This window comes from Primulina tabacum, chromosome 11 (genome assembly GCF_025594145.1).
Source record: "Primulina tabacum isolate GXHZ01 chromosome 11, ASM2559414v2, whole genome shotgun sequence".
Classification (NCBI taxonomy): Eukaryota; Viridiplantae; Streptophyta; class Magnoliopsida; order Lamiales; family Gesneriaceae; genus Primulina; species Primulina tabacum.
Genome location: NC_134560.1, coordinates 9,843,562 through 9,853,693, shown reverse-complemented (window position 1 = coordinate 9,853,693; position 10,132 = coordinate 9,843,562).

The following is a 10,132-nucleotide window of genomic DNA, read 5'->3' as shown; positions in this document are numbered from 1 at the left end:
TAGACATTCCCAGTCAACATGTTGCCATAATCTAGGAGGTCGGATCGGTTCGTGAGGTCGGCATGGGAGCTCGGCACCATCTTTTCGGTCATGATTACGGGCGTTTGGGAGGTTGACCGAGATGACCTCCCAACAACTTCGTGCGAGTGAGAGGACTTCCTGTCGGGGCTCTATTGCATAGATGACCTTCCAGAAATTTTTGAATGCTGGGCCATTAACTATCTGGGCTACCGAGAATGGGCCGGACCTCTCTTCGGTCCGGGGGTATCACGAGTCCCCCCCTCAAGTCGAGCTGACGTTGTAGACCATAAGCTCGAGGTTGTCTGAACTCTCGGTGGCCCATGGCTGTTCTCAGCTGGTAGTTCTGAGCTTAGATGTTTTAATTTTGCTGACCTAAGACGACAAAGTTTTGGGATGTCCTGATCTAAAGGGCAAAGCTCTTGGCTGAGCTATGAGTTATTAGCTCTCTTGAACTGAGAGAAAAACTCCTAGCTAGGCTAAGCTATGAGGCCAAGTTCTCGGCTGTGCTGGGTTAAATGACAAAGTTCTTGATCGAGCTGAGCTGAGACGCGAAGTTCTCAGTCATGTTGGTCCCCTCCCTGAATATGAAACGTCACTATCGTGTCCTTTCAACGGCTAGTTTCACACATTTCGAGATGATCCTGGCCGTTCAACCCATTTGAAACCAACGGTCCGATCTCCTCATGGTCCCTCTATAAATACCAACCATCCCATTCATTCATGCTTTACATTTCCCTCCTTTCACCTCGGCTCCGACCCTCAGAATTCCCCTTTTCTTCTAACTCCCGATCTCCCAATCTCCATTAGGTATTCTTTTTATGGCCTCCGCAAACCGTCTTTTCCAGTCGACCTCCGAGGAGGTCTTCTGAGAGGTGGATCAGTATGATCCCCTTACGGAGGTCGCCTCTAGGTCAGGTGGGCATCCTGAGACTGAGGGGGTCAGCTCCCGCCTCTTTACTGGTGATGATCGCGCAGTCCTGAACCAGCTCGGTCACTATCACCCTGAGGAGCCAATTAGGACTTCTGGACCTTGGTTCGAGTTCTACCCTTCATGGTTAGATGCCTCAGACAAGGGTCGGCTCAGAGCTCTCTCGCATGCCCCTTCTGATTATGAATTTGCCTTACCTCGTTCTGAGGAAAGGGCTCATGATCCCCCTCCTGGCTACTGTACATTCTATGAAGACCAGCTAGAAGGTGGCCTCAGATTTCCTCTTCCTCCTTTTTTTCAACAGCTCAAAAAATTCTACCAAACCCACCTTGGTCAGTTTACCCCCAATGCTTTCTGTACCTTATGCAATTTTTTCGTTCTTTTCAAAGCCTTAACTTTTGAGGTTGACCCTCTCTCTTTGTCTCATTTCTACCTTCCCAAGATGTCAAAAGAGGGTCCCTTCTACTTCTCAGCCTGCCCCAATTGCCAGTTCTTCGAGGGTGCCCCGAGTTCTAACAAATTGTGAAAAATAACTTTTTTTTGTCAAACCCTTTGACTCGTGGGACATCAGCTCTCAATGGAGAGCTGACCTCCCTGAGCTCCCTTCTCCCCCTCCGGGCTTCCGCAAGAGATTCATTTTTCCGAGGCCCTTCGGGGCCATCAGGGGTTGGCGTTTCCATACTCCTACCCTTTTATTTGAGGACCTCTTGTGCTATTACGGGCTCAGCTCAGCCAAAGTCTCTCCCATGGTCAATGAGCGTAGGGAATTCAACTCGGCCCCTACATATCCACCCTTTGTTTTTTTTCGGTCTAGGCGAGCTTCTGTTTTTGTCTCAGGTAATAGAGTCATGAATGCTCTCATCAAGAAGGCCAAAGCCTGCAGGTAGCAGAAGGCTAGCTCCTCTGGTACAGACAAGGGCAAGGCAGTGGCTGTGGAAGTCAGCAGGAAAGAAGTCCCTGTTGTGAAGATAGTTGAGGCCCAGAGGCCCCCCTGAACTCGTCCCAAAAACGCCGAGCCCTGGGCACACCTCGTCCCCAAGGTCAATCCACCAGCAGTGGGATCTCAGTTCCATCCAGACCGATGTGCCCCTCCGACAGATCAGGCCAGACAACCATTATCGGGTCCTGTGCTGCCGCTCCAACCTCTAATATATGTAGTGGGAAGACCTTCGGATTGTGGGGTCGGGCCGTCATCTCTGGCCGGAGCTATTCTTCAGGACGTCGCCTCAACGGCCGATGCGGAGTTCCTCCACAGCCTGAGCTGGTCTGATCTCATCTTGAGGTCCAACAGTGCCAATGCTGAGGTAACGCCCCTCAAGACTCTAGTTGAACATGTTAACATATGTTCTCTTTTCATAATCTTGTCATTTACTAACATGTATCTTATTTTCAGGCGGCTCTGTTGAACGCCGAAGGTGGCTTTCCGGGCCACCAATATCCAAAAGCAGATTTCAAAAGATGCCCAGAACTTCAAGGCTACCTCGACCGAGCTGGAGAGGAAACTTGCCGACCTTACCGAGGCCCTTGAAAAGGAGCAGGCTAATTCGAAAAGGAGGGAGGATGGAATGCGACAGGGCTTTGCAGCTGAGACCCTGAAGCTGAAGAACGAGCTGCGTGTGGCCGAGGTCCGCCTAGAGGCTTCTCAGGAGGAGGTAAAGTGTAAGGATCGTGTATCGTATTATTGTAAATCATATGTTTATTATCGATAATTCATGAGATTGCTAAGTTTTTAGAGAAAATATATGTGTTAATGAAGGATTATATTAGTATTTGATTTGTATTTGACGAATATGCTAAACAGCAATAGATAAGTGACATATGTTCCGGTTTTCAGCATAATTATTTGAGCATTAATCCAAATGAAATGAAACCAATTTCATTGAAACGATAATACATAGTACTATAACTTTCATGTTGACCAATTTTGCTAATTTGAAACATAGCGTTCTGGACAGAACATGGCGCACTAGGGCGCCACTATTTGACCGCCCCAGCGCGACATTATTGAGGTTTGAGGACAGAACATGGTGTGCAAGGGCGCAGATTCTTTACTGCCCCAGCGCGGCATGATAGGCTTTCTTTGGATAGAACACTGCGCGCTAGGGCGCAAATGCTTGACCGCCCCAGCGCGGTAGGATAAAAATCGCTACGAGCAGAGCTTGGCGTGCTAGGGCGCAAATACTTGACCGCCCCAGCGCACACAAATATTTAATGTTGATAAGAATGAATTTAGCTATAATTTTTCTTCATTTCCTCTTAATTTCGAAAGAAAAGCGAAGAAATTGAATTCTCTCGTCCGAATCTACTTTGAAATGTTGTCAAAACGCGAAACAAATTATATATTCAGAATCCTCGCGTCGAGAGTGATCTTTTGAGGTAAGTTTCATTTGGTTTCAACACCTTTATTTCTTGAACTGCTGGAATAGCATGTATTTGAAGTTGAATTCAATATATGCGATAGAATAACCGACAAGAAACTCGTATTCAAAGTCGGAATCGAATTATGTTATGATTTCAATTTGATATGAATTTTCAAAGTTGTAAATATAATTGAAACTTGAAATGTTGATTTTAGATGAATTTATTGATTGAAATAAATATGTTTATTATGTAGATAGATTTTTATATTGAAATCTTCAAGCTACAGTGAACTGGGAATGAAGAATTGAGGAATGTTGCGATCGAGTAACATACGACATGTATCTATGTCATATCATATATATTTGATTGATTTGATTGAGAATATGTATCTATATGGCTTACTTGTTTAGTTTATGTGGCATACATGACATTCATGATTGGATATCGATGTAAAAAATACATATTTTGTTAACACGCATCATTTTATTCATACATCGATATATGACATGCACGTTGAGCTATGATCTTTGGATACCTTTATATGATTGATTTGATTCTAGGGTTTGTGAACACGTTGCCATGTTTGGCATTACGTGACCCTTAAAACATAGTCATTTGTGGCTCCGATGATTGATTGATTGAGATTTTGGATTTGATGGCATTTTGCCGACGCTATCATACAATCATCCCTTATACATAGATTGAGGCAAGTGTGCCAGCTCGAGCATTGATTTGATAGCGATTCGATTGGTTCTGATACATGCTCAGTGGATGGACATTTGACCTAATACTTCCACGACATACATGCATTGCATATCATATATCATTGTTTAGATACATGTGGTATTTATTATGGTTGTTCCATACGGAGCTTTGCTCACCACAAGGGGGATTGTTGTTGTCTTTGTGTGTGGAAAATGACAGGTACTCCAGGTTATCAAGAGACTAGAGAGGGTATTTCTGGAGGGAGTCACATCTGAGTTGAGATTTAGTGGTGTATATATGTATCTATATACCTTATGTGTGGGCTTATTTTCTGTTGTGATATGTTTAAACGAGATTATATTATATAGTATTTTTAGTATCATAATTACAGTTGACACGTTTTGGGCTCGTTGTAAAGAAAATTTCACTCGTTTTCCGCTGTAATTAATTAAACCTAATCAGATTGCATTATAATAACGATTAGGAGTTAAGGACCCCACATAAAGGCCTTGAAGGAGGAACTTAACATGGCCCAGGAGCAAATTGTTTCGACACGAGCTGATCTGGCCAACGGATCTGAGGTCTTCAAGGAGGATTTCCTGAAGTCGGAGGAGTTTGGGGACATCATTGCTGAAAAGGCCCTCAACTTCCTTTATGTAGACTTTGACGGTGTCGTGGCCCAGTTTAAGGACGCTGGCTACCCTCCAGAGGGGTCCTCAGCCGATTTTCTTAATGTAAAACAGGTTGTGGAGAACCTTCCCCCTGATGCGTGATTAGTTAGCCCCCCCCCCCCCCCCACACTCCCCTCCCCCATTCTATTGTCATTCATTTTTATTTCTATTAGCTTGGCTCAAGACCAAATAAAATAATAATCCAACCATCCCGCTGATAGAAGTCGGATGGGCTCTTGGAGCTCGGTCCAGCACTTAATAAAATATTAACCTGGTGAGGTCACACTAAGAGAGGTCGGCCGGGCTCTTGGAGCTCGGTCCAGCGCTTAATAAAATATTAACCTGGTAAAGTCACATCGAGAGAGGTCGGCCGGGCACTAGGAGCTCAGCACAATAATTAATGATCCATCCCCCGCTGAGAGGTTGGCTGGGCTCTGGGAGCTTGGCCTAACATAGTAATCAAACCATCACGCTGAGAGAGGTCGGCCTGGCTCAAAGAGCTCGGTCCAGTGCTTAATAAAATATTAACCTAGGTAAGGTCACATCGAGAGAGGTCGGCCGGGCTCTAGGAGCTCGGCACAATAATTAATGATCCATTCCCTGCTGAGAGGTCGGCTGGGCTCTGGGAGCTTGGCCTAACACAGTAATCAAACATCACGCTGAGAGAGGTCGGCATGGCTCATGGATCTCTGCCCGACAGTTAATAATCCAACCATCACAGAGAGATCGGCCGGGATATGGAGCTCGGCCAACACTTTAGTAATCAAACCATCACGCAGAGAGAGGTTGGCCTGGCTCACGGATCTCAGCCCAAGCTTAAATAGAATAACAATCTAACCATCCCGCATTGAGTTTGGCCGGGCTCTGGAAGCTCGGCCCAACACTTAGTAATCAAACCATCACACAGAGAGAGGTCGGCCTGGCTCACGGAGCTCGGTCCAAGACCATTGCATATAGAGGTCGACCGGGTTTCTTTTCGACTGTGCGACTTATCGGTTTATCCAATCGACGAACCGACTTCAGATATGGGATCGTTGACACGAGGTCTTCGATTTGAGGTAAATTTCTTCTAGTTTCAGCAGCTCAAAATATGAAAGTGTTGAAATAGCATGTATTTGAAGTCGAGATTCCTATATGTGGTAGAGTAACCGACAAGAAACTCGTATTCGAAGTCGGAATTGAATTATGTTATGATTTGGATTTAATATGAATTTTCAAAGTTTCAAAAGATATTTGAAACTCATATTAATGATTTTGGATTATGTTATTGATTGGAATGAGTATGTTATTGATGTAAATAAAGTATTAACCGATATCTTCAGGCTACATCAACTGGAAACGGAGAAATTGAGGTATGTTGCGACCGGGTAACATACGACAGGTATCTGTATTATATGATATATGTTGGATTGATTTGGCTGATTGGATTGAGAATATGTGTCTATATGCCTTAATTGTTGAGTTTATGTGGCATACATGACATTGTGATTTGAATATCGATGTATAAAATAAATGTTTTGTTAACACACATCGTTTGATGCATACATCGATACATGACATGCACGTTGAGCTATGATCCTTGGATACCCTGATATGATTTGATTGGATTCTGGGGTTTGTGAACACAATGCTATGTTTGGTATTACATGACCCTTAAAGACATAGACATTTGTGGCCCCAATGATTGTATATGAGATTTGGGATTTGATGGCGCTTTGTCGACGCTATCATACGAGTATCACTTATTGAGGCCGGTGTGCCAGCTCGAGCATTGATTTGATAGCGATTCGTTTGATTCTGACATGTGCTCAGTGGATGGGCATTTGACCCGATACCTCCACGACATACATGCATTGCATACCATATATCATTGTTTAGATATCTGTGGTATATATGATTGGTTGTTCCATACGGAGCTTTGCTCACCCCCAAGGGGGGCTTCCAGGATATCAGGAGACCGGAGAGGGTACTTCTGGAGGGAGCCACAGTTTGGGCTGAGGTTTTATGTTTATGTCTTGTTCCCAGTATATATGTATATGTATTTATATACCGGGGCATGTCCCGAGGATATGAGTTGTTTGAATATGATTGGTTATGATTTCGTGTGGGCATGTTTATGATGTGAGATTAAATACTATTTTTAGTATTTAAATTATAGAAGAAATATTTCGGACTCATTGTAAAGAAATTTCAAACTCGTTTTCCGCTGTAATTAGTTAACCCTAATCAAAGTGCATTGTAATAACGATTAGGAGCTAAGGGCCCCATACAGTATGGTATCAGAGCATAGCTGGGAATGCTCGATTGAGTCTTGTGTACACGTGAATAGGCACCAATGAATTGTGCGTATGTGTTTGATTTATTTGTATTACTTGCTCTTACTTGATTTGATTCGAGTAACTATCTGATGAGATTGACGATATGAGATGATGAGATTATGAGATTGATATTGATTTGTGATATTCATCATTTGATTTGTAGATGGATCCCACAAATGAGACTGCGAGTAGCAGTACTGAGAGGATAGTTGGACAATTTGAAGGGTTGTCCATGGATGTTGTGATGGCTCGATTCCAGGATCTGAAACCACCGAGGTTCTTTGGCACTGAGAGTGCTGAAAGCGCTGAGGCCTGGCTTAAGGATATCGAGCACTTGTTTAATATTGTTGAGTATTCCGAGGCTCGGAAATTGAAACCTGCTTTGTATCAGCTGAAAGACCGAGCTAAATCTTGGTGGGAAGCCGCTGAGATTGGACTGAAAGAGGCCGGGATTGAAGTCACTTGGGATGTCTTCAAGGCCCAGTTTTTGGAGCAGTACTCTCCTCCTTCTTATTATACTGCTCAGGAGAATGAATTTAATAGTCTGCAGCAGGGAACGATGACTGTTGCAGAATATGCTTCGAAATTTTCTACGTTGTTGAAGTATGCACCTAACGTAGCCGGGAATGCGAAGGCAAAATATAACAGGTTTGTGAATGGATTACATCCTGCTATATATACTTATGTTGTTTCTGGATTGCCTACCAGCTACGCAGAGGCAGTTGAACGAGCCAAGGCAGCCGAGGCTGGACTTAGGAGAGGAGGTCCACAGTATACTCCTCCACCTCCGGTGTCAGCTCAGCAGCCTACTTTGCGGCCGAGGGGTAAGAAGTTCAAGAAGACTGGCTCTGTTTCTTCGTCTTCTTCGAGTTCGAGTGGATCCCAGAGAGGGAGTCCTGTGATTGCTCCCTACTGTAGTCATTGAAACATACCATCGAGCAGTGTCGAGGTATGTTTGGTACTTGTTATCAGTGTGGGCAGGAAGGTCATTTCTCTCGAGTATGTCCGAACAGGGGTACGACTTCTGCTCAACCCCAACCAGGATTTAGAGGTGGACCCTAGCATGATGAGACCTGCTGTTCCTGTTCCATCCTTTCAGCAGTCGAGTGTCCCACGATATCGAGGACCGGGTGGTCAGAGTGCCCAAGTTCCTCCTCAAGTAAGAGTGTATGCCATGACCGAGGATCAGGCGAGAGAAGCTCCTGGTGGCGTGATTGCAGGTATTTGCACGCTTTGCGATTATCCTGCACGTGTTTTATTTGATACAGGAGCATCTCATTCATTCATATCTCATGCATTTGTTGCATCTCACGATATTGAGTGTAACCCGTTGTATGATACCCTATCGATAGCCACGCCAGCAGGGAAGATTATTTTGTCTGAGCAAGTTGTGCATAATTGTGTATTAATATATGAGGATAATGTGATGTTCTTGAATTTGATTGTCCTCCCAATGCACGACTTTGATTGTATTGTTGGCATGGATATATTGACGACAATTCGAGCTACTGTTGATTGTTGTCATGGGGTGGTTCGATTTCGACCGATTGATGGACCCAAGTGGAATTTTTATGGCAAGGGTTCCCAAGCCAAAATTCCATTGGTATCTTCCTTGGAAATGTCCCGATTGTTGACTAGCGGAGATGAGGGTTATCTTATCTATGCTATTGATATTTCGAAGAAGGAGTCTTCTTTATCTGAGATTCCTGTTGCGAAAGAATTCCCAGATGTATTTCCCGATGAGATTCCTGATTTTCCTCCTCATCGAGAAGTTGAGTTTAGTATTGATCTTATGCCAGGGACTGCTCCTATATCTAAAGCTCCCTATCGCATGGCACCTCTGGAATTGAAAGAATTGAAAGAACAATTACAGGATCTTCTCGATAAGGGATATATTCGACCGAGTGTATCACCTTGGGGAGCTCCAGTTTTATTTGTTCGAAAGAAAGATGGTACTATGCGAATGTGTATCGATTATAGACAATTGAATCGGGCTACTGTGAAGAACAAGTACCCACTTCCTCGTATTGATGATTTATTTGATCAGCTTCAGGGTACTTCTGTATACTCGAAGATTGATCTTCGTTCTGGGTATCATCAAGTACGAGTTCGAGACGAGGATGTGCCCAAAACTGCTTTTCGTACAAGTTATGGCCACTATGAATTTCTGGTTATGCCTTTTGGTCTCACGAATGCTCCTGCTATTTTTATGGATCTAATGAATCGTGTCTTCCGAGATTATCTAGACCGATTCGTATTGTTTTTATTGATGATATTCTGGTGTATTCGAAATCGAAAAAGGAGCATGCTGAACATTTGAGACTGGTGCTTCAAATTCTTCGTACTAGTCGCTTATATGCTAAATTGTCCAAATGTGAGTTCTGGATGGACAAAGTGATATTTTTAGGCCACGTCATTTCGAGACATGGCATATCTGTTGATCCTGCTAAGGTTGAAGCCGTATTGAATTGGCCGAGACCTACGAATGTTCCTGAGATCCGTAGCTTCATGGGTTTAGCTGGATATTATCGTCGTTTTATTGAAGGATTTTCGAAAATAGCTAAACCTATTACTCAACTGACACAGAAGAATCAGCGATTCATTTGGTCAGATGAATGTGAAGCTAGTTTTCTTGAATTGAAGACGAGATTGACCACAGCACCTGTGCTTACTATTCCCTCAGGTACCGGAGGATTTGTGGTGTGTACAGATGCATCTGGTAAAGGTTTGGGCTGTGTTTTGATGCAACATGGCAAAGTGGTTGCTTATGCATCTCGTCAATTGAAATCTCATGAAACTCGTTATCCTGTTCATGATCTCGAATTGGCTCCATTGTGTTTGCACTGAAGATTTGGCGCCATTATTTGTACGGAGAAAAATTTTGTTATCTATTCAGACCATAAGAGTCTAAAATATCTCTTTTCTCAATCTGATTTGAATATGAGGCAACGCAGATGGATGGATCTCCTGAAGGATTTTGATTGTGAGATTCAACATCACCCTGGATCGGTGAATGTTACTGCGGATGCCCTTAGTCGTAAGGTGCATGATTCTGTTCTAGCTTCTGTTTGTGTCGCCAAGGTACATGAGGATATATGTACTTCTGGTTGGACTTTTCACTCGAATTG